Below are 23,972 nucleotides of genomic sequence, written 5' to 3'. Positions count from 1 at the left end.
AGGACTTGGAGACAGTATAGATCAGGGAGATACCCTATTGGTTTTCTATCTGATTGGGATGCTGGAATCAATGGAATTTCTTAACACCGTTAAACAAGTGAATCTGTATAAGTCCACACATGGAGTGGATGTATGAGTAGAAGCTATTTTCTGCTCATAGAAGAAAACTGAATATTCTTGTTGAATATTCTTCTACAAGAAAGTTTAACCTTGAAAGGGAGAAATGAGAGACGGCAACCCACATATGAGGATTGCCATTTTCCCCTCAATGTTTGGCTATCACAAATACGTCTGAGCTATGAAGAGATGAGAAACGTGAAAACAGATGGCCCATCTGCTTCTGTCTATATGAATTGTAGAGCATTTGAAAGAAACGTCAATCACATTAATTGAAATCTAAGAGTACTCTACCATTCCATAAGTGTGTCCTTATAAGCAGTTTGTGAATCGCTGCCATATCTTTTCCTTATTCCACTGAATTGAGAGTATTTGCTGCTTATTAGGATAATTTTGATATTTAATAACATGTCATTTATCTGTAAGTAATACAAAGCAAACAGGGATTGATATGGCAAGCAACTAGAATCATGTGACTTTTCTCAAATGATCATTGTAAGTGAATAATACCAAATGAAGCACAATTATGAAGTAGCAGAACTGGGTGGAAGATCACAAATTTAGGAGGCAAAAATCCTGAGTTTAAATTATCTTAAGTTATTTTAATTTCTGTGTTACCCTCCATTAAGTGGGAATTGAGGAATTCATATATATACATATATATATATATATATATATATATATGTAATAAACCTCTTACAAGGAAGAAAGTCTTTCATAAATTATTTTGCATAGATTAAACCCTGTTGACAACTTTGCAATAATCCAAATCTCTCCCCCATGTTCTTTAGAGATTTCTTGTTAATATCATATATAACAATAGCTAGTATTGTATGTATACGTACATATTTTACATATACATACTTATTTATAATATAAATAGTGCTATGTGTAATTTTATTGGATATATGTTTTTATAATTTTATGTATGTGCCATAAAACTTCCAGGTTTTTTTGGGGAAGGGGGAGAGAACAGGCATAATGATTAAGATAATTCTAACATTGGTCTATAACTACTATAAACATATAAACAATCAGAACTGTACATCAGAACCACAAGGGGAACTGGCTGAAAGACCAAGATGCCCAGACCTCACCTTTTGAAATTAATTTGGAGGGTTTGGGATAAAGCTAAGCATCATCTGTCCATTTTAAAAGGACTCGCCCTGGAAATTCTCACTTGCTTTCTCTAGTTAATATTTATATACAAGAATGAAACCTCAGCATTTCTGTATTAGAAAATTACCCCCTAAAATATGTTATTATTGTAACCCGTAGGTAGAATAAATGAGACAAGATGGGTTTATTTATTTCCCTTTCTGTCCTTCTAAACTCATGCCAAGGGGCTATCTTTTCCTAACTGTGTGTGAATTTTTGGTAGTTGGTCTCCATGACTTTTAGAGTAATTTTCAAATAACAGTAGTCATCTGGTCACCCACACATACAGAGTATTCTCAGTTCAGTTATTAGTATTTCCAGACCGGTGTAATACTGTAAATATCTCTAAATGAGCTTCCGTCAGAGTTAAAATCTCCCCTTACCCCAGCACAGCTTTGGTGATTAAACTGCTGTTTGTTGCATATCAGAGAAGCCTGCCACCCACAGAATCCAGCATTATGGATTTTTCAGGTGTAAGTCAGCCTCAGTCCACGGTGTCCTCCAAAGCTGAGCTAGGAGACACTTACCAAGCTTCTAAATGGTTAACTTGGAACATCTTTCATTTTACTTACATATAGTTTACAGAATAACATGTAAATTTTTCAGCTTCAGTAGTGTAAAAGGAAAGGTATAGCTAATAGATTTGGAGGGGAGAATTGAGGAGAAGCAGGTAAGGGAAAGGCATCATTATGTATAAATGTCTAAGGTTGATGATTATAAGAGGCAGAGATTTAAGAATACAGTTTAAATTTCAAAGGTAACCAATAGTGTTACTAATGAAAGAATAATAAAAATTTTTGAGGAGGCAGGAGAGAGCAGTTGATGAGTGATATAAATGGACATGTTCTTATCTTTCAGGGTGGGGAGTCATAAATAATGACTAGAATTGATAAACCAAGAAAACCGCGTATAAAGAGGATTATAGATAGAAAAGTTAACAACAGAAATTTTAAAATATTCTACAAACACCCTCACCCTAAAGTGTAAGAGTGTGGCACAATATTGTGGCCCTTCTCTAATACTAACTTCACTGGAGTTAATAAAAGCATTTTAAAATAATAATATGAATTTATTATTCAGTCATTTCTAAAATAAATTCATTGGGCAAGTCCTTTCTAGGTATACTGGAAATTTAATAATAAAAATTGTCAACCTTAATTTTTTTACCAGTAATAATTATCAATAAATGATGTTAGATACCTATCATGCTAATGATATTTAGTAAGGCAATAAGTTGCTGGGGACCTTACATTATGTTGAAATTTACTAATATCATTATGCTTTTTTAAGCAATGTTTTGTTAAAACAGCAAGGAGGCTCTCAGTGGTCAAAAATCAGTGCACAAATTGTACCTTCCATGATGCAGAAAAATCCTGACTCCTCATTTCCTTCTTTAAGTGAATCTTCTTTGCTCCTGTCACTAATTTGTATCCTTTTTTCTTTTCTGTAAATGTGAATGCTCTCCAGTGTTCTCAGTTCTTTGCTCTCCTATTATCTGGCTATTTCTCTCCACTTTCACAGTTTTATGCACTTTGATATTTTGCTGCTTCATATTTTCCCTTACCTGCAAGATTGTTTCGTTTCGACAGATATTCTAAGTATCAGGATAACACAGTGTCTGGAGCATGGTGGCTACAGTGAATGGGGTGCCTAGGATGGGCGAGGTTATGAATGAACAAATAAATGAATTTATAGAAAAGAAAGATGTATAAATTGCTCTAAAAATATAAGGACATTCTTCAAACAGGAAATGTTGTTCCATAACATTTAATTACAACAGTAATTACTCCATAGCATTTAATTACTGATAAAGTCTCAACTGTTTCCTAATCAGGAATGGTAACCAGAAGCACTGTGCTACCTTGGGTAGTTGACGATATCCTGTTTACACCCTTAATCCATATGACGTGTGCTAGGTTTGATTTCTAAATATACACAATTTTCTTGGACACATACCTTTTTCACATATATATTTGTTATTAAATATACATTTTAGAACTTTGCAATTCTATTGTCTTACATACAGAGTGTTTATGTTAACCCTTTATCAGATCGAGTATTTCCTTTTTCACTGTCAAGTAGAAATTGGGTTTTTGTTAAAGTAGCTGATCTTTCCCTAACTTCCTTCAGTTATGTTAAAAAGTGTCTATCTCTTGCTTTTATGGATCAAAGAACCCATAACCCCATCAAAATAAAAACTATTTGCTAATGATTACATTTGGTTCACAGTGACGTGAAATTCATTTTCCATGAGGACTCCGTTACTGAAGCTTCATTTAGTTACCAGTAATGAAGATTCTGACTGTCTTAGTCACCCTCTTATTATTATAGCAATGTGTAACATTTAAAAGTGAGTGGCTTGATGTTAAATTCAATTTTATAAGACATCAAGGTACATTTACTTTGCCCTGTATAAGAAACTGATGAGTATGCAAGATGAGGTTAATGCAATGGGTAAAATAAATCAATTCCATGTCTCAACTAATAGCCTTAAAAGTTTAACAAACCACATAAAAGTTTGCTTTTAAATGGACACTTAGGCTAATTTGACAGCATGCTTGCCATTAGGTAACAATTACTGTCATTAGAGTGACAATTTTTCTTTTATCCCTAATCAAATCTAGGAAAAAACAAGAGGGAGGAAGAAAGGAGGACAAACTGTTTACTTCTAACATTAAATTCTAGTGCCTGTGAGTCAAACTCATTATGTTTGTATAGCTGAAGCAACCACTAAATTTTCACAGCCAGTACCTTGCACCTGAAACCTTTTGTGTGTGTGTGTGTGTGTGTGTGTGTGTGTGTGTGTGTGTGTGTGTGTGTGTGTTTAACATCTTTATTGGAGTATAATTGCTTTACAATGGTGTGTTAGTTTCTGTTGTACAACAAAGTGAATCAGGTCTACTATACATATATCCCCCTATCCCCTCCCTCTTGTGTCTCCCTCCCACCCTCCCTATCCCACCCCTCTAGGTGGTCACAAGCACCAGAGCTGATCTCCCTGTGCTATGCAGCTGCTTCCCACTAGCTATCTATTTTACATTTGGTAGTGTATATATGTCAGTGCTCTCTATGTCTGTGTCTTTATTTCTGTCCTGCCCCTACGTTCTTCAGAACCATTTATTTTTTTAGATTCCATATATATGTGTTAGCATATGGTATTTGTTTTTCTCTTTCTGACTTACCTCACTCTGTATAACATCGTTTCTAATTTCTCCAGGCAGTGTTAATTGTTCCAATCTCTGTGTTAAAATAGCCCATTATTCAACTCCTGGTTGCAATCCCTCACATTTTTTTGTGGGAATTATGTATTTACTTGTCAGATTCTTTTCCGAATTGTCAGTCAGCTTTCAGAGGTCAGGAAATTGTGTTTCACTCATATTTCCCCCCAGACTCCAACGTAGTTCCTGCCTGACGTCGCATCCACGCTTAATAGTAATAGAGTATGATTGAAAAAAATCCCCTATTCATTATCATTTTTTCGTAAAGATACATTTAACCAGAAAATATAACATTCTTTTGAAAAATAGAAGAGGGTTCTTATCTAAGAGGATACTTTTAGATCAACATTTAATCATCTTTGGAACTCATTGTCACTTCAACAAATATTTTGTTAGAACTGATAATGTCAACAATATTTGGAGACTGCTGAGGCTGATAAAAAAAAAAAAATCAGAACTCTAAGGCTTCTGTAATTCTCCTTCCTAGTAGTATACCTGACTCTAAATCGAAAGGGGAAGATGTGTTGGTGAAAGGTGACATATTTGAGTCAATATAGTATTATGAGTGATAATTAGACTTGCAGATTGAATTTCTACAGACTTCTAGGCTAACCAGGCCTTATTATGGGATATTAAACTGTGTTACTATACTTACTTCATAATTTTTAAGAGGTAAATTCTCATATATTCCAAAACCAATGCCTGGCATATAGATATCCCCCAGAGATTAATGAAATTATTGATTGAATATGGAACTAACTATTGGTATTTTATTTTATTTTTTTTAACTTTTGGTATTTTAATGCTTTTCTCCTGAAGAAAATTCAGCCACTCTTTACTGCCACAATAGTTGCTTCTCACATATGTCACTTTCAAGCATTCATTGAAATAATGCAGAGGGGTTTTCTGTACATATTGTAATCCATCATGTCCTTTAAGCAATGTAAGGTTATCTTTAGGGAGGGACCCTGTATCCTTGTGAACACAGTTTAGTGCATGATAGATAACGCCAGGTCAGCTCACTTCAGAGCTCATAAGTTCTGAAATAATAGGAAATATTTTGATTTGAAATAATAGGAATCAAAAGCCACAAGAAATATGTTCAGAGAAAACAGGTCAATTATGGTATATTTACTTGTATATCTTTTTTTAAACCTGCAGGTTGATATGTTTCCATCAAAACCCAGCATGCATCAGTAAAACCTACAAACCTATTTAATTGTGCTTTTTAATTTCCTAACAGGCAGTGTTCCCTTCTAGAGCACTTTAAAATGGATTTTTTTTTCTTTTGTAAGAAAAATGTTATTGACTCAAAGATACAAAATAAATGCAGATATGCTGTTAACAGGAGACTTCAAAGTTAATAATTTTGACAGACTTTCATGCTATTGTGACCTACTCTCTTGATCTTGGGAGAAAATGTGTATTTTATTGACTATTCATGATGCCATGATAAAGTTCAGTGTTACTTCTAGGATCCAGCTTTTGTTTGTAATTGACTAAATGATCAGTGGTTTCCCTTTTCATCTAGCCTTTGCTTATTTCAAGGAAAGAAGTGCAGATAGTGCGTATAGGACTTTGGGCAATGCTTAGTCTTTGTATTAAACAAACAGGACTCACAAGATGCCATTATGACATTGACACAACTATCCTTTTGTTCCCCACAGCCCCTTCTCCTGTTCCTGTAAGAAAACTGCAAAATTCACGACTTTTCTGAACTTTCTTAGAAATTATAAAGCCCTGGATTTACTTTAGGTCACAATCGTAGTACACTTCTGAAGTATGAATATCTAATTTCTGACCATAATCCAAAGGCAAATGATTAATATCAGAGTGTCTCCCCTCCTGACATGGGGCTTCCTGCAGTGGGAGTGGGTGCCTGGTCCTTCGCTCTCCTTGAGCTCTTCCCTACCTGCTAAGAGTCCTTACAGACCCTTCCCAGTTTGGAATGCAGGGGTTCAGGGCTGTTTCTTAGTTGACCTCTCTGGGTATGTAAAAATATTAAAAATACTAATCACAAGTAAATAATAATACATGTTTTCTACATATGGAAATATGTATCATATATATATAAAGTATTTTATAATATTTAACATACTCAAGCTGATTCTTTCCCTCATGTGTGCTATCATAGAATTGTAAGAGCCTCCTGTGACGTGCCCTTCCAGCTGCAGCTCCCAAACTGGCACTGGTGCCCTTTTTTGTTTGTTTTTGTTACTGAGTAGAGTTCCCTGTGCTATATAGTAGGTCCTTGGTGGTATCTATTTTATATAAAGTAGTGTATATGTGTCAATCCCAAACTCCTAATTTATCCCTTCATCCACTTTCCTCTTTGGAAACCATAAGTTTATTTTCTATGTCTGTGGATCTATCTTTGTTGTGTAATAAATAAGTTCATTTGTATCTTTTTTTTTAACATCTTTATTGGAGTATAATTGCTTTACAATTATAACAAGCGATAGGTTGTGTCAATGGAAAAAATCCTTGACTATTACATTCCAAGTTAGCTCTCTGGAGCTAAATGACTCAAGCCATTTGATGTACCTCTGTGTGATGTTTTCTGTAATAAGTAGACAGTATCTTTCTCCTCTAAATTCCTATAACCTTTCTTTAATTCTTCTAATTACATCACTTAAAACACTTTATTGAAATTGTCTATTGCATGTTCATCTCTCTGATTAGATGATTCTCTTGAGGACAGGGATTAAATATATATATACATATTAAATATATATACATTATATATATGAACATGTATGCATGCAGTGAATGGTCTTCCTTGAACTTAACCCAATGTTGAAGTGGTTTTTAAATCTATAAGAGAAATCCTTTACCTCCATTCATAGTTTTCACTTGACTGTCAAGATGAGCACCAAGAGTTACAGTTTTATAATGTTAAACTTTTCATTTGGGGGATGTCAGAATATCTCTATTTTTAAAGTTCTATAGTCTGTAGTAGTAGTTGATAGGTATATGGGTGAATGGACTAACATTTTTCAAAAAATATTGAAAATCATATTTTTATATTGCTATGTAAAACCACTAAACATTTGTGTTTGTTTAACAAAAAAAATACACAATCTCACTCCTTTTCTGAAGAAGGTTATTTTTAAAGAATGTAATCTAAAATAATTTAGAATGTAATCTAAAATAAAATAACAATTTTTGAAAATATAAATTTATTTAACATCTTTATTGGGGTATAATTGCTTTACAATGTTGTGTTAGTTTCTGCTGTATAACAAAGTGAATCGGCTATCTGTATACATATATCCCCATAACCCCTCCCTCTTGCGTCTCCCTCCCACCCTCCCTATCCCACCCCTCTAGGTGGTCACAGAGCACCAAGCACCGAGCTGATCTCCCTGTGCTATGCGGCTGCTTCCCACTAGCTATCTATTTTATATTTGGTAGGATATATATGTCAATGCCACTCTCACTTCGTCCCAGCTTACTCTTCCCCTTCCCCGTGTCCTCAAGTACATTCTCTACGTCTGCATCTTTATTCCTATCCTGCCCCTATGTTCTTCAGAACCATTTTTTTAAAATTTCCATATATATGTGTTAGCATGTGGTATTTGTTTTTCTCTTTCTGACTTACTTCACTCTGTATGACAGACTCTAGGTCCATCCGCCTCACTACAAATAACTCAATTTCGTTTCTTTTTATGGCTGAGTAATATTCTATTGTATATATGTGCCACATCTTCTTTATCCATTCATCTGTTGATGGACACTTAGGTTGCTTCCATGTCCTGACTATTGTAAATAGTGCTGCAATGAACATTGTGGTACATGACTCTTTTTGAATTATGGTTTATTTTTATTTAAAAATTTAATACACTACTCTCATCATGCTCTGTCTTCCATGAACTCTACTTGGCACTGGTCCATGGACTAGGAGGGGGCAGCTTCTGTGAGATGCGTGCCATAGTATAGACGTGTGAAGGGTGGTGAGAGGAATCTAGTGACGCCCCCTTGTTTGCACGGCCTTCTGTACACAACACACAGCAGAAGCTCCTCTGTGATCGGTTCATGTGTCTGAGTTAGTTAACCTTGTATGTTTAGCTTAGTAGGACTGTCATTACAGAAAAAGTAAGTAGCACAAAAATTTATGCTCTAAAAATGTTATGTCCTGTTTTAATGGGAAGATGTGAATCAGCATGCCTTATATATAGGGAAAGGATCAGAAATACTAGAAGATTGTAACAGGCACAGGAACCACAGACCCTTTGGCATTATAAAAACATTCTGTGCACACCATGGGTGATTTACTGATTCTTACTTGTTGACAAACTGATTGCATACATGCCAAATGAATTGGAAGCAGAAGTAAATTCAGATGTAAACAAAGCCATTATGGAAGATACATTTTCTTCTAACAGGAACCAATAAACCCAAGTATTCCTTCAACATAATGCATCCTGTGCCTCAAATATCCCCACGTAACTGGAAATATATTTTCCAATAATTTATTTCTTTGGATGGGTCCTCCATTTATAAAAGGCTAACAGGGCATATGCAAGTTCTGGCAAACAAAGACTCTATTAGTCATAAAATACATTAATGTAATATTAAAGCAATAGAGCCAAGAAAGACTGCCAAATTGTTTAAATTCCTTCTCCCTTTTTCTAGTCCCTATTCCAACAGTAACTATTTTCCAACATCCTCATTTATTTCTTCTCATATCTCCAATCTCTTTAAAGAAATGAGGAGCTAATGACAACTAATGATTTGTGATTCACCTTATTTTTAGTAATTGTGGCATTTCCTTCCTGCCCCACAGCACAAATAATCTGTTTTTAGAAAATAATACCAGTCTATTTTCTTGCTTTTGCTGTGTTTACCTTCTTATCCGAAGGAATAAAACCAAATTCCTGCCCAAAGTGCTTAATGCTTACTGCCTACACAAATGATGAGCATTTCACTCTACCTAATATACTTAAGAACCATGCATCCAGTAGAAAGAAACTCCAAGGATCCCAGTACATAAACAAATTCCAGTCCTCTTTCACCTTGCCCTGCTCTGTAGCTTGCTTTATTCCCTGTTGCTGACATCTTACACCCTATAATACTTTTCTTTGTTTGCCCCCTACCCTTTGTTTCCCTTTTACTTGATGCATCTCCTCTGGCATTCATCTCTGACTCACCTTAGACACCAACCTGCATTTGCCCTCATTACAGTCTACTCTGGAGCTTGATATCTATCTTTTCTTCTACCCCCAAAGCTAGTTCTAAACCTTGAGACCCTATGTCAGTCCTATTTCATCCTACAAAAGAAAAGTGGGCTCAAAACTAAACAATGATGAACTACTTACTAAATAGTTAAACTTTTTTTAGTGGTACCTTATTTCCAAGTAAATCATTTTTTAAAATAATGGTGATAGTTCCTTAACTTGAAACAATTTGAGTCATTCCTTTTCTTGGAGTCTGTTATGCTAAATCCTCTATCAAATAGCTCTATGTAGCACAGCTTGGGGTTTTTTTTTTCCGTGCTTTTCCATAAGATTGGTTATTTACATGACCCTCAAATGTGTGACTGTTTCACTTGTATGTCATTTTCTTCCTTACAATAAACGTCTGTAACTCTTTCAAAGCATCCTTCAGCTCAAGCGCCTTCAATAATCAATCAAGCATATCCTTATGACAGCAGCCATGTGGCCTCACCTATTTCAGAGTGCACATGCAGGAGCTTGATTTGTATAGAATTTATATTATTACATTGTTCTAAGGAGAATTTTCAAGTGTAAGGTTTATCTCCCCAACTGGACTCCAAGCACAAGAAAGAAATCAACTGTGTCCATATATCTTTGTGTTGCTTGAAAACCTAACATATTTCTGATAGGAACATAATAAACATCAACAGCCTGGCTTTGTAAGGAATCAGTCTCCCTTTTCATACTTCAAGTTTATCATGAGAACACATTTCTTATTAGTGTATCAAAACAAAACTTGTCTGTAGCCTAAAGAGTAAGGACACACTAAAAGCTTTTTACCACCCATAAAAAGAAAAAGAGAAAATCTCTCTATATCATGAGAGTATGGATTCAAATGACAAACAAATGAGATGGGGAATGAAAATAAAATATCACCAGAGAGATATCAAAGCTTTATTTGTTCTTTTGAAACTGTGGAGATTTGGATGTTCAGAGTTATTGCCTGAATTGTTTGTCAACAGGAGAGAGATTTGCTGCTCTCTTTTGCATCAAATGATACTTGACATGGGAGCATATATTTTAAATACCATTGTCAAATAAGCAATGAACATCATGCATTCACTAATGTGTGTATAGCATAAATGCTTAATTATTACAATAGTTATTGCAAAACTTTATATAATACAAGAAGGAGCAGAGATCAAACAAGGGGAGTAGAGAGTCCACAACTAATATTTAAGAGGAATTATGTCAATTATAGGGAATTATTTTATTACCATTTCCAGTATTCTTGAAAAATAGCAATAACAAGTGGATGTGGATCTTGATATAGAAACTTTAGACAGATTGATTGATTGATTGATTGATTAAATCCTCTTAAATATGTGATTTTTGCAACCACAGAAAATAAGAATGACACCAAGAAGAATACCTCTGTAGGAAGAAGGAAAGTTGATATAAGAGCACAACTAAAGGAACTTAGGGAAGAGAAAGAAGAGACACTTTAACACTGATTCACACTACAAGGATTAATGTTGCTTTATCTCTATATGCACATGAATAGACCTTCCGTTAAATCAGTGATTTCCAACTCTAATTGTACCTTAAAACATCCTGGGGAACTTTCACAAAATACTGATGCCTAGGTCCCACCCTCAGAGATTCTGATTCAACTATAAGTTTCCCAGGTATGACTATGTCTTCATTGTAGCCAACCATTGCAATGGGTAATTTTAAAGGAAACTTTACTTTGTTCATATCAAGAGTGAGTACACCTCAACCTACATTGCCCATGAATAAGATGACTAACCATTGGACCCATCTTGGCCTCTTTGCATTAGTGCCTCTTCATCAGGGACACAGAAAACCTGTGAAAATCATTCCCAACCTAAACTTTGATTTCTCTCAGGGGATCGTTTGAGCCATAGCTCTGGTTGCTCCACCCAAGGGCCACCATATGTTCAGGCTTGGAGTAGCCATGCAAGAATGATAAAGCATGCAATTTGTCCTCTCCTCTGATGTTTTTAGAATATGTCCGTAGCTGTAGTCAGATGCCTCCAGTGACCATTTGCCTAGTGATATCTATAGATAACCTATAACTTTGCTCTTTTGTGGGGAGAAATCAAAGCAGCATTGATATGAGCCACCTGAAAATTAAAAAAAAAAACCAAAATATTAATTAGTGCTTGCTTCGAAAGCACATATACTAAAATTGGAACAGTACAGACAGAAAAGACTAGTGTGGCCCCTGTACAAGGATGATATGCAAATTTGTGAAGCGTTCCCTATTTTTATCAACAGATGATTGGCTTAAGAAGACGTGGTATACATATACAATGGACTGTTACTCAGCCATAGAAAAGAATGGAATATTGCCACTTGCAGCAACACGGATAGACCTAGAGAGTATTATATTTAGTGATGTAAGTCAGACAAAGACAAATATTATATGATATCACTTATATGTGGGATCTCCAAAATAATACAAATGAATCTATATACAAAACAGAAACTCACAAACATAGAAAACAAACTTGTGGTTACCAAAGGGGAAAGGGAGGGGAGGGGTAAATGAGGAGTATGGGATTAACAAAGTACTATACATAAAATAGCTAAGCAACAAGGACTTACTGTGTAGCACAGGGAACTGTATTAAATATCGTGTAATAACCTCTAATGGAAAAGAATCTGAAAAAAAAATAACTGAATAGCTTTGTTGTATACCTGAAACTAACGTAATATTGTAAATCAACCCTACTTCAATTTAAAAAAACCCCACTAATTAATGAACTAGCATCGTGAATATATGCAGCCTAGAGCCCTAGTCAAGACAATCACTGGAAAACCTAAAACTGGTCATGTGACCCAAGGGTCGGTCAAGAGTGCTATATATCAGGGCTTTTTGCTTCAGTATTCCACACTGGCAGGCTCACATATGATATGGCCACAATCCACGAGTCACATTCCATGAGGGCCTTTCATTCAGTAGCCTGAAACACGGAGCTAAACATAGAGAATGCTTTAGATAATGTTTCCAAAGTGAGAGGGAAAAAATGAGAATACTGACATTTCTCTCTCTTTACCTTTATTTCTGTCTTCTGCCTCACTCTCCCACAATCCTCAGGGATCATAAAGCTTTGGTTATTCTTTTACTTCCTCTGTGTCAGCTCCTCCTTCTTTCTATTCCAGTTTCAGGGTTAAACTTGAGGATGGACAGTATGGGAATAAAGTCCATCATAAAACCTAGCCATTGATGTTGTAAGTGGTGCAAAAGAGTCCTTAATTTCTTCTTCTCTTCCAAAAATTTGGTTTTAAGCAGAATATATTGCTTAAAAATTATATTTTGAATATTAGTGGTTAAATAATAACTCTCTTTTCCCCTGTCTTTACAATGCTTTGTAATAGCCCTAATCCTCTCTCTGTCACCTGTCTTTTCTTAGACTTTGGACTTATTTAAGGTCCCGTCAAGGTTTGAACAATCTACAGTTCTATGTTACTTCCCTATGCTCTCTTAGCAAATTGACACAATTTTGGTGACTTAAAACAACACGCAATTATTATTTCTTAGTTCTGTAGATCCCAAATCAGGGTGAGCTCAACTGGGTGCTCTGCTCAGGGTTTCACAAAGTGTCAGCACTGCTGGACCCTTACCTAGAGGCTCTGGGAAAGAATCTGCTTCCAAGCTCATTCAAGTCAGTGGCAGAATCCAGTTCCTTGTGGTTGTATGACTTAAGCCTCTGTTCTTGCAGCCTGTTGGTCAGGAACTGCTCTCAGCATCTAAAGGCCGCTCTCAGGTCCTTATCTTGTGGCCCCATCTATCTCAGTAATCGATAAATTCTCTAACTCTGTCTTCTGCTACCAGTCGGAGAAAACCTCTCTGTCTTGTAATGGCACATGGGATTGTTTTAGACTCAGCTGGGTAATCTCCTTTTTCATTAACTCAAAGTCATCTGATTAGTAACTTTAATTACGTCTCCAAATTCCCTTTTGCCACGTGAGGTAACATAATCAAATGTGTGGTGTCTCATCATATTCACAGTTCCAGGGATTAGGGAACAGAATCTTGGTGGGTCACTTTTAGAATTCTGCCCGAAACAGTTCCTTATTTTAAATCAGAAAACTGAACGGTGGGACTTGTATAACTCTATTGTTTACAGTAGCCTTAAGAGTGCTTCTCAGAGTTCATAGAAGCTGTGATAAAATTATTCCAGGGATGAAATAATATTTATACTTTTTAAACTTCTATTGTGAAAACAGTGATAATTTTTTTGTTGGTGTTGTTGTAGAGGCCACATGATTTATTAAAAGAAGATGGCACAACATAAAGAGATGCCTGAACTACAGGCATACCTTGGAGATATTGTAGATTTGGTTCCAGACTGCCAGAGTAAAGAGAGTCACATGAATTTCTGGTTTCCTAGTGCCTATAAAAGTTACTTTTACACTATACTGTAATCTGTGAAGTGTGCAATAGCATTCTGTCTTAAAAAAAACAATGGACAAAGCTTAATTAGAAAATACTTTATTGCTAAAACAATACCATAATCTGAGCCTTCAGTTGGTCATAGTATTTTTGCAATAGTAACATCCAAAAATTGATCATAGATCACTCTAACAAATATAATAATAATGAAAAATTTTGAAATATTACCAGAATTATCAAAACATGATACAAAGACATGAAGTGAGCAAATGCTGTTGGAAAAAATGGTGCAGATGGACTTGCTTGAGGCAGGGTTGCCACAAACCTTCAATTTGTAAAAATCACAATATCTGCAAAGTGCAGTAAGGCGAAGCATAATAAAACAAGGTATGCCCATAAAATTTAGTTTATAAATATTTAGCTTTTTGGTATTCTTTACACATGTGCTCATTTTCATTATGAAATCCGGTGTTTAATTCTGATGCTTTCAAAGTATAGAAAACATATTGCCTTCATTTTTACTAAATATTATTATTACCATTAGCAAGAAGGTATGAAAGAAGTAACACTACTTTCTTTGCATACGGTTGTTATGTCATTATTCTACAAATCATTTGAATCACCTTCTCCTAAGAATGTTGAAATTCAGAAAATATGAGGCAGATTATGTTAGCCTTACCAAATCCTTGATGATCAGAGTAGTGTTTTGCAAAACGAGGATGAGACTAGGTTGATACTTGACAACATAAAAAGTTAAGTGAAAGAAAAATAAAAGTTGATTAAATTCAGAATGAGTATAATGAAATATTACCTTTTTATTAGCTACTTGGCCTGCATAATTTAATGAACAAGAAAAGTCAGTGATTCAAAAAGAGTTGTTACTACTTGCATTAAAGATACGGCAGAATTGCTGTCCTCTCCCAAGTATTCCTCAAAGCTTTTTGTTCAGCTCCCCCCAAAAAGTGCCAACAAGGCCATCAGAAATAAGCATCTGCTCATTTCAAACATGTAAAACTCACTTACATGGTAGAATATCTATGTAATACATAAATGGAGGTATAGGGTCTCATTAGTGGATTTTGAGAAAAGCAATACCATTATTGGAGCAAGGCTTCGTTTCATTCATTTACAAAACGTTTACTTGATTTTATTCTTATAAAGCTAATTAGTGTTTGTTCTGGGCAGTGGTGAGAAATAGAAAGTTTGAAAGGAAACAAGTGATCATCCAGGCTCACAAAAGCTTTCACTGTCAATATAATATTAGATGTGTTTGTTCCAGCTTTCTTTCTAAGATTTTTCATACTTTTGATCATATATGTATAGTGATTTATTCACTTAATATTACAATTTCTTCATAAAATCAGTTTTGTCTCATTGATTCATCTTACATAAATTTCATCATCAATAATATCATCTTACACTAGATTTTCGCTGTGCTTGAGTTAATGTCTTTAAATTTGAGTGACTCAATCCTTTCATCATATGCTAACTCTTCCCCCATTAATTTCTTTTATTCAACTGATTTCTGCCTAATGCAGTCAGTTATAGAAAATTTTGAAATAAAATTCATTAGCAGTATTATTATAAGTATTTTTCCCTGTTTCTACAGCAGCTCTTTATAACCATTAAGCATGCAGAAATGAGAGTGATGCATTTATGTATTTTTGACACATTACAACATGTAACTGAAATTGTTTTTTAAAGCTATTTCATGACATTTACCATTAATTTTACTCTAGATATCTAATTCCAAAAATTGACCAATTCTTAGAGAAAATTTAGGATATTGGTTTAGCCAAAGTCATCAAAAACCTAGAAAATTATAAAAGGCCTAAAAGCTCATAAACCTCTGTTTCCCCATCCAAAGTTACTGTTTCTAAATATTTATTTTATTGATGAAACAGAATTTGAAATAGAATTGCAATGTAAACCAATCATGTGAGTAACAAGTGTGGGGAAAAAGTAGCAGTCATACTGCTGTTACAAGGTGGCCTGCTCTGCAAGGGTGTGTCTCCAAAGATTGCTAGCAGAGGTTCCAAAATCTTTAAAAATAAATTAATGGGGGCTTCCCTGGTGGCGTAGTGGTTGGGAGTCCGCCTGCCGATGCAGGGGACACGGGTTCGTGCCCCGGTCCGGGAGGATCCCACGTGCTGCGGAGCGGCTGGGCCCGTGAGCCATGGCCGCTGAGCCTGCGCGTCCGGAGCCTGTGCTCCGCAGCGGGAGAGGCCGCAGCGGTGAAAGGCCCGCGTACCGCAAAAAAACAATAAAATAATATAAAAAATAAATTAATGTTTTTAACCAAAGTATCTGGAAGAGATGTGGAAATGAGTATTTTACCACTTTGCACACAGCCACACTTTGTAAAAACTATTCAAATTTTGGCCCCAAATTTTCCTTCATCTTGGCTGCTGCCCAATTTTCTCTGTCTTTTAAAAATATGTCTCTCTACTTTCCCAGACTTTCTAGGTTATTTTCTGTTCCCAGAAGTATCATCATGTCCCTTCTCATAGGAATCCATCTCTCCCTTCTCTGTCCTACTTCATTCTCTAATTTTGATTCTAATCAGCTCAACAAAAGCCTGATTGGACAAAGAAGAAAAGAGCCTTTCTCCTTACAGGCAGTGGATCTGATTGCGCACATCTGCTCTTAGGTGCAGTGAAATGAGGTTCCCTCACACCCTGTCTCTTCCTCTGCACACACACACACAGACACACACACACAGACACACCCACACCCACACACACACACACAACTAAACTCTCTCAGTAGCACTCAGACAGTATAGATGGAATACCCCCATCTCTGGCACATACACACAGACATGCCTAAGTTTGTGATGGATGAGGACAGTGGCTATAGAAAGTAGAGCACAGATTCAGATATATCTTGGGGTCTACATACCCTGGAGAGGGCACCAAGTCTCATTCCTCATCTTGATCCTTGAGTCAGCTCTGTTTGTGCTACAGGAATGGTCTTGTGGAATTATACTGGAAAAACTTCACTGGGCCCCCAAATTGCTATGGGAGAGTCTAAAACTGTACCTGCCCTGAGCTCTAAGAAAATAAATAGGTTTTCTATCTCCCTTGCTTACATTTGGTGTTTTCGGAGTTGCCTTATGGCTCTGTAAATATCAAAGTACCACATGAGGCATTAAAGGGATACTAGTATTAGTTCCAGTTCACTGATATAAGAATTTATTCATTCATTAACTCAGCAAATACTTATTGAGTTCCTGTTATTTTCTGGGCACTCTTTTAATTTCTGGAAATACTGCAACAAACAAAATACATGAAACTGTCTACTCTCAGTGACCATACATTACAGTACGGAGAAACAAACAATAAGCAAACTACTTGTTAGGTGGTATACTAGTCTGAGCAAATGCTGTTAAAGTCCATAAAAAAGAATGAAATAATGCCATTTGCAGCAACATAGATAGAACTAGATATAATCATACTAAGTGAAGTAAGCCAGACAGACAAAGACAGATACTACATGATATCGCTTATATGTGGAATCTAAAAAAGAATGATGCAAATGAACTTATTTACAAAACAGAAACAGACCCACAGACATAGAAAACAAACTTATGGTTACCAAAGGGGAAAGAGAGGGGATAAATTAGGAGTTTGGGATTAATATATACACACTACTATATATAAAATAGATAACCACCAAGCACCTACTGTATAGCACAGGACACTATACTCAATATAAAGGAAAAGAACCTGACAAAAAATAGATCTATATGTATGTATAACTGAATCACTTTACTGTACACCTGAAACTCACACAATATTGTAAATCAACTATACTTCAATAAAAATAAATTTTATAAAAACTAACCAAAAAAAAAAATCCAAAAGCTGGCTCAATTTCTTAGTAAGACCCAAGGCTTACATAATGCCAATAGTAATAGCTGACAGTAATATAGCTTCTGCCTCATAAAGGCACTGCCCCATATATTTTACACATATAAACTGATTTAATCTTCATGGTCACCCTAAACAGAAGATATTATGATTATTCACATTTTATAGCTAGAAGAACTGCAGTAACACAGAGATTAATTAATTTACCCCCCAATTTTGCCAGGATAAAGGCAAAGCCAAGATTTAAACCCAAGAAGTCTACTTCCAGAAAACATTCCTGAAAGCGTCTTGATATTGAGGGCCACATACTCCAAACTGTTGTGACATGCTGTAAATATACCACATTGGAGAGTGGAGTCCATATGTGTGGTTTATCTTAAAGCTAGCGTTTCCAAAGGTCATTCATACACCTGTTACGGCTCATGGAAAAATCTTCGTGGCAAAAAGAGAAAGTTAATGACAATTCATAATTGTTTCATAAAGCTAATTTAGATAATAAATGAATCTCTTAGGATCAAGAATCCTTTGGGAATTAGATATAAAAAACTATTATTTTTAATTTATTTTATTGAAGTATAGTTGATTTACAATGTTGTGTTAATTTCTGCTATACAGCAAGTGATTCCGTTATACATATATATACATTCATTTCATATTCTTGTCCATCATGGTTTATCACAGGATATTGAATATAGTTCCCTGTGCTATACAGTAGGACCTTATTGTTTATCCGTTCTTTTTCGTTAATTTTTATGGGAGTATAGTTGCTTAACAATGTTGTGTTAGTTTCTAATGTATAGCAAAGTGAATCAGCTATACGTATACATACATCCTCTCTTTTTTGGATTTCCTTCCCATTTAGGTCACCACAGAGCACTGAGTAGAGTTCCCTGAGCTATAGAGTAGGTTCTCATTAGTTATCTATTTTATACATAGTATCAGTAGTGTATATATGTCGACCCCAGTCTTCAAATTCATCCCACCCTCCTGTCCCCCCTTGGTGTCCATTCATTTGTTCTCTACATCTGTGTCTCTATTTCTGCTTTGCAAAAAAGATCATCTGTACCATTTTTCTAGATTCCACATATACACATTAATATATGATATTTGTTTTCCTTTTTCTGATTTACTTCACTCTACCAGAGAAAACCATAATTCAAAAAGAGTCATGTACCACAATATTTATTGCAGCACTATTTACAATAGCCAGGACATGGAAGCAACCTAAATGTCCATCAGCAGAGGAATGGATAAAGAAGATGCAGCACATATATACAATGGAATATTACTCAGCCATAAAAAGGAATGAAATTGGGTCATTTGTAGAGATGTGGATGGACCTAGATATAAAGGAAACTTTTTAAAAATCTGCTTTGGGAAATATTGGCCTTGTACACCATTGGTATTCAGTTTTGTTTTCTTAAATAATAGAAATATTTATTTAATAAAAATCTTAAGCAGAAGCCCTATATGTAAAATTAAATAAAAATGAGCAGCTGAATAGTTGCACTGACTGAAGCAAGGGCAGCAGAAGTGCACGTCTCAGAGTTTACTCCGCAGCTCTCTGCCCCTGTTACTTTGGCAGCCCCTGAGGTGCTTCCTCTGTACTCCTAAGTCTTTGTATACCACAGTTTGTCAAAAGACCATTACAGTTTTTCAAAATAGGTAATGCTTTGTTCTACATTTAATTTCACTGGTCTAATATAAGCTTCAATGGCGAAGTGTGAGCAGTGTCTAAACCTGATAGGATGAGGCCCTGCTAGTTTCTAGCACTACAGGGACGGTCTGATCTCCTCAGACTTCCCAGGTATCCCAGCCTCAGGGCAATAGGTGACTCGGTGGCTCTAGATGCATGGTTTCCAAGTTTTCTAAATCTTCTCTTCCCCACAGTTTTCTCCATATTTAGTATTTAGTGCATTTCTCATACTACTCACAATTACCTACCAACAAAAATGACCTTGTCAAAGAATTGTTACATATAAAATCATTTCTCAAATGCTTAAAGCTTGCGTTCCCCCAAGACAAAAACCATACTCCTTAATTTGTTGTTCAAGATCTTGCAGAATCCATCCCCAGCCCAGTCTCACTGCTCTCCCATATCTTCTGCATGAGATTTATTACTTTTTTCATGATTCCCACTCATGTCCATCTCTGTCAGGCCTTCATGCCATCCATCCTGCTATCTCAATTCTTTCTAGAATCCATTGCCCATCTTTATTTCTCCAGACTCCTATTCATCCTTTGAGTTTTCTACTCAGGATGGTATTTATAATTTCCCCAAGACAGTAATATACGAATCTTTTCTTAACACTACTGATACCAAAGAACATTGTATTCTACTCTATCAGTATTCCTGTCTGTCTTTTCCGTTAGAGTGCTCACATGTTCTTGTTTGTCTAGTATATTTCTCAGTTCCCATAGCAGATTAGAACTAAAGTTTTAGAAAATTAATCAATGCATTTTTCATAACTTTTATTATGTTTGTTTCAGTGTATCTACAAAGCCTCAAAAATATCTGAAACAATAGGGTTGATTTAAAAAGCAGACAATATTTGTTGGCATGGAAGTTTTCAAATGATAAGCTAAATGTTGAAATTTTCTCTTGGTTACTTTTAATGTTACTAGTGTAGACTTTGGCTGCTTTTTTGTTAGCTAAAAGCTTCAACTAAGATATTATTGTATTTATTCAGATTGTGTTTGACTCAAAGTGTATACTTCAGGAGTCTTCCATAGAAATGTTCCTATCTTTAACACCATCCTTCAAGAATAATGATTCTATTTAGAGATCTTCCCTGCTTTATTGGTTCATCACATATTTATTTGTTGCTACAGTTTCTTAAAAACACTCAAATTGTTTTTGCTTTGTTTTAGTCACATTCATTTATTTTTATCACATTCATTAGTATAATAAAGTTTACATATGAGATGAGTATAAAAACTTGTCCTCTTCATCAGTTTCCTGCAGATCCATTTTCAATAGAGAAGAAACAAATTATAAAAATTAATTCCAGGCTATATGCCAGCTTCCAGATTGAAATCAGTTAACACAGATGAAGAAACAACTGATGGTCTGGACTAGATTGTTTGATTTTGTTGTTGCTAATGTCATTTGTTTTGTTTTGTTTTCTGGAAGAAAAATGAATGCTAAGTGATGACTAGTCCTTCAAGAGCTTCAAATTTCCAGAGATCCTGGCATATCACCTGCTTTTCTATTGCTATGGTCCTATTCTCCCTGTACCCACAGGTGTGTAAACAACATGAGAAATAATGAGAGGGAAGATAGAGGTGTCATAGAAGGAAGGTCCTTGATTTGCACATGGGAAAATAGATAAGCAAAGATGAAATTAAGTGGTTAGAAAATTGAACCTTTGTTATAAAATATTATTATAAGTAGTTATGAACTTTAAGTCACACATGAAATACACTATAGTAATAGAGCATATAATACACATACTATCTAACTGGCAAGGAAGGTTCTAATTTTATCGAATTATATCCCAAGGAGATCCCTAGGAAAGCGTTATGAGTAGAAATCACAACAAAAATAATCCATGGTGTTGTTCCAATATCATAAAAACATGCATCTGACTCAAGATTGATTTTGTACAAAGAAACAGCCCATTGCATATTTCCTCCCTTAGACAATTCTCTCCCTAAATTACAAACACACCCACCTCCAGTTGGACTGACGGTGCCAACTCCCGGCTGGAGCCTGGTTTGGCGATTCCTTGGGCCTTTGTCCCACTTTCTTTCCTCCCTCTCAGAGAGATGCAGTATAGGCTGTCTTCACCTCATTTCTTCTGCTGGTACTTCTTATAGTTATGAAGGTACATCTTTGATAATCTTTTCTTATAAATACACATAAATTCTTTGTAACAACTCTCTACCCTTTGTGTTTTCCATTTTCTGGCAGGTATCTTAGGAAATCACTTCCGGTATAAAATGTTATAAAAATACCTGAATTATGAATGAAAGATAAGACAGACTTCTCTTCTTACCATATACTCTGTCTTGATTAATGGCACCATCAAATGCGTATTTTAACTTCCCCATCTCTCAAACCAGTAAAGAGGCAATCATAGATGTTCATTCCTCCCTCACCCCAATGATAACAACCAGTAATTGAGACCAAGTGTCCATCTCTTTATCATCCCTCATATCTGAACACTCTTCCTGTTCCTCAAGAGTACTGGATTATTAACTTAGTTCTCTTGTTTTCACCATGTCAATATTTTCCTAATTGATCCTGCCTCTTTTGTTACCCCTTTCTTACCCATCCTTAAGATTGTCATCAGAGTAATGTTAAGTCAAAAATGAGATCATGCCATGCCTTTGCATACAATTCTTCATTAGCTTCCCATTCCCCTAAACTTAAATCCCATCTTCTTGGCATGGCACATGAAGCTTACGATAATTAAGTTTCTGCTTGCCTGTCCAGGCTCATTACAATCCACTGTACATCACACTCTGTGTATTTCAGCAATCTCAGAAGTCACCGTACTGGTTTGCCCCTTCACAGATGTTTTCTCTGCATTTAATGGACTTCGTACTCTCAACCCTTGCTTTCTTTGCCTAAGCAACTATATTCTAAGAATAATACAACACTACTTCTCATTTAATTGTTTTAATGTTGCCCTTTGTACTTACTAATGTTACTTTCTATTATTTTTTATTGCAAATATATACCCTTACAATTGTATTCTGAGTTAAATAGGCCTTTGTGAGCTAGCCTAGAAATCATACCATTATTTATAAAGTGTTTCAAAACAAAAGCCACAAGTTCCAAATGACTGACTGGAAAGCAAACATTTGGAACATAACCTATTTGTAATTTTGGTCCCAGTGGTTATATCACCAAATGAGGTAACAAGATCAAACCTCAGAGGAAGATTTGTTTGTTGTTAAAACATATGGTGCTGGTGATGTAGGTATGAGAGAATAAAGGAAGGTATATCTCTATTTAACTTCTTAAATTAAATGTTAAATGCTATTTACACACGATAAAAATTCTGGAAACAACAGGATTTGGCTCTAAATTTAAATAAAGTAGTAGGGGATTGACCCATTAAATAAATAATGAATGGCAAACGGTAGAGCCAGGTTTCTTACTGTTGGAGTGGGAGAATATAGCTAAGTAAGGGGAGAAGTATGTTTAGGGGAGAATTATACACACACACACACATGCACACACACACACACATACGCAGGTTAGTATACATATGTATATTATCTTGCTTTGTCGTCTGCGAGGGCCTAGAAGGCAATGACACCCCAGTAGCACAGAGCATACTTAGCACCCATATCTTGGTTTCTAACATCATTCTCCAATAAAAGAAATCAAGGATCATTAGAGAAATGCCTGATGGCCTGATTCTAGGGCTGGGCACTGAATATACAAGATATCCTGGAGCATCTATAACAAGATAGATGCTAGAAAACAAGGAAGTGCTCAAAAACAAAAACAAAAAAACATCGATGGTTGTACGTCAAAGAGACACAGGAGTCTAGTGAAATAGCTACCAATATCCAAAACGAGAAAAATTGGAGCAAAAAAAATATAAAGAATATATAAAGTAGTATTGGATTATAACCCAAAGTATAAAATAAATATCCATGAGTCCATGATGATATAAAAAAGTGATTGAATAAAGAAAGAAATGAGAGCATAGACAAATCTTTTGTGCAATAGAATCCCAAATAATTTATGTAGATATTCAGTCCTCTAGGAAGGGGAACGTAACTGCCCACTCCTTAAGTCCAGGCTGTGCATCATGACTTTTTTTCCAAAGAGTATAATATGGAAAGGAGGGAAAAAAGAGTAAATTTACAGTAGAGAAACCCGACAGACCCTTTAGCCAGGTGAGAAAGTTTAACCTTAGCAGTGATAAATTATGTTGATAATATATACCTTTGCTATGATGTAATAAGGATGGCTGTTAACCTCTGTGGTCTTCTTCCCCAAACCCCATAACACTAACCTGATCATGGTGAAACCAGACAATTCCCAACCGAGAGACATTCTGCAAAA

At 35.5% G+C, this 23,972-nt stretch overlaps 1 protein-coding gene, 1 long non-coding RNA gene and 1 other non-coding gene across 3 annotated transcripts in view; all 3 read left to right on the top strand.

The window, feature by feature from the left end:
- The window catches only part of ZNF804B (zinc finger protein 804B), a 447,143-nt gene that overhangs the window by 167,638 nt on the left and 255,533 nt on the right, over nt 1–23,972 (top strand). The window lies entirely within an intron of this gene.
- Nucleotides 1–23,972, top strand: part of LOC141279546 (uncharacterized) — a 199,125-nt gene that overhangs the window by 162,496 nt on the left and 12,657 nt on the right. The window lies entirely within an intron of this gene.
- LOC117313706 (U6 spliceosomal RNA) lies at nt 11,832–11,942 on the top strand. Its single transcript, XR_004528288.1, has one exon. It is a non-coding gene; the product is annotated as a U6 spliceosomal RNA (small nuclear RNA).

This window comes from Tursiops truncatus, chromosome 9, assembly GCF_011762595.2.
Source record: "Tursiops truncatus isolate mTurTru1 chromosome 9, mTurTru1.mat.Y, whole genome shotgun sequence".
NCBI classification, from domain to species: Eukaryota; Metazoa; Chordata; class Mammalia; order Artiodactyla; family Delphinidae; genus Tursiops; species Tursiops truncatus.
Note: the sequence above shows the minus strand (reverse complement) of the source record. Positions and strands in the feature narration are given on the sequence as shown.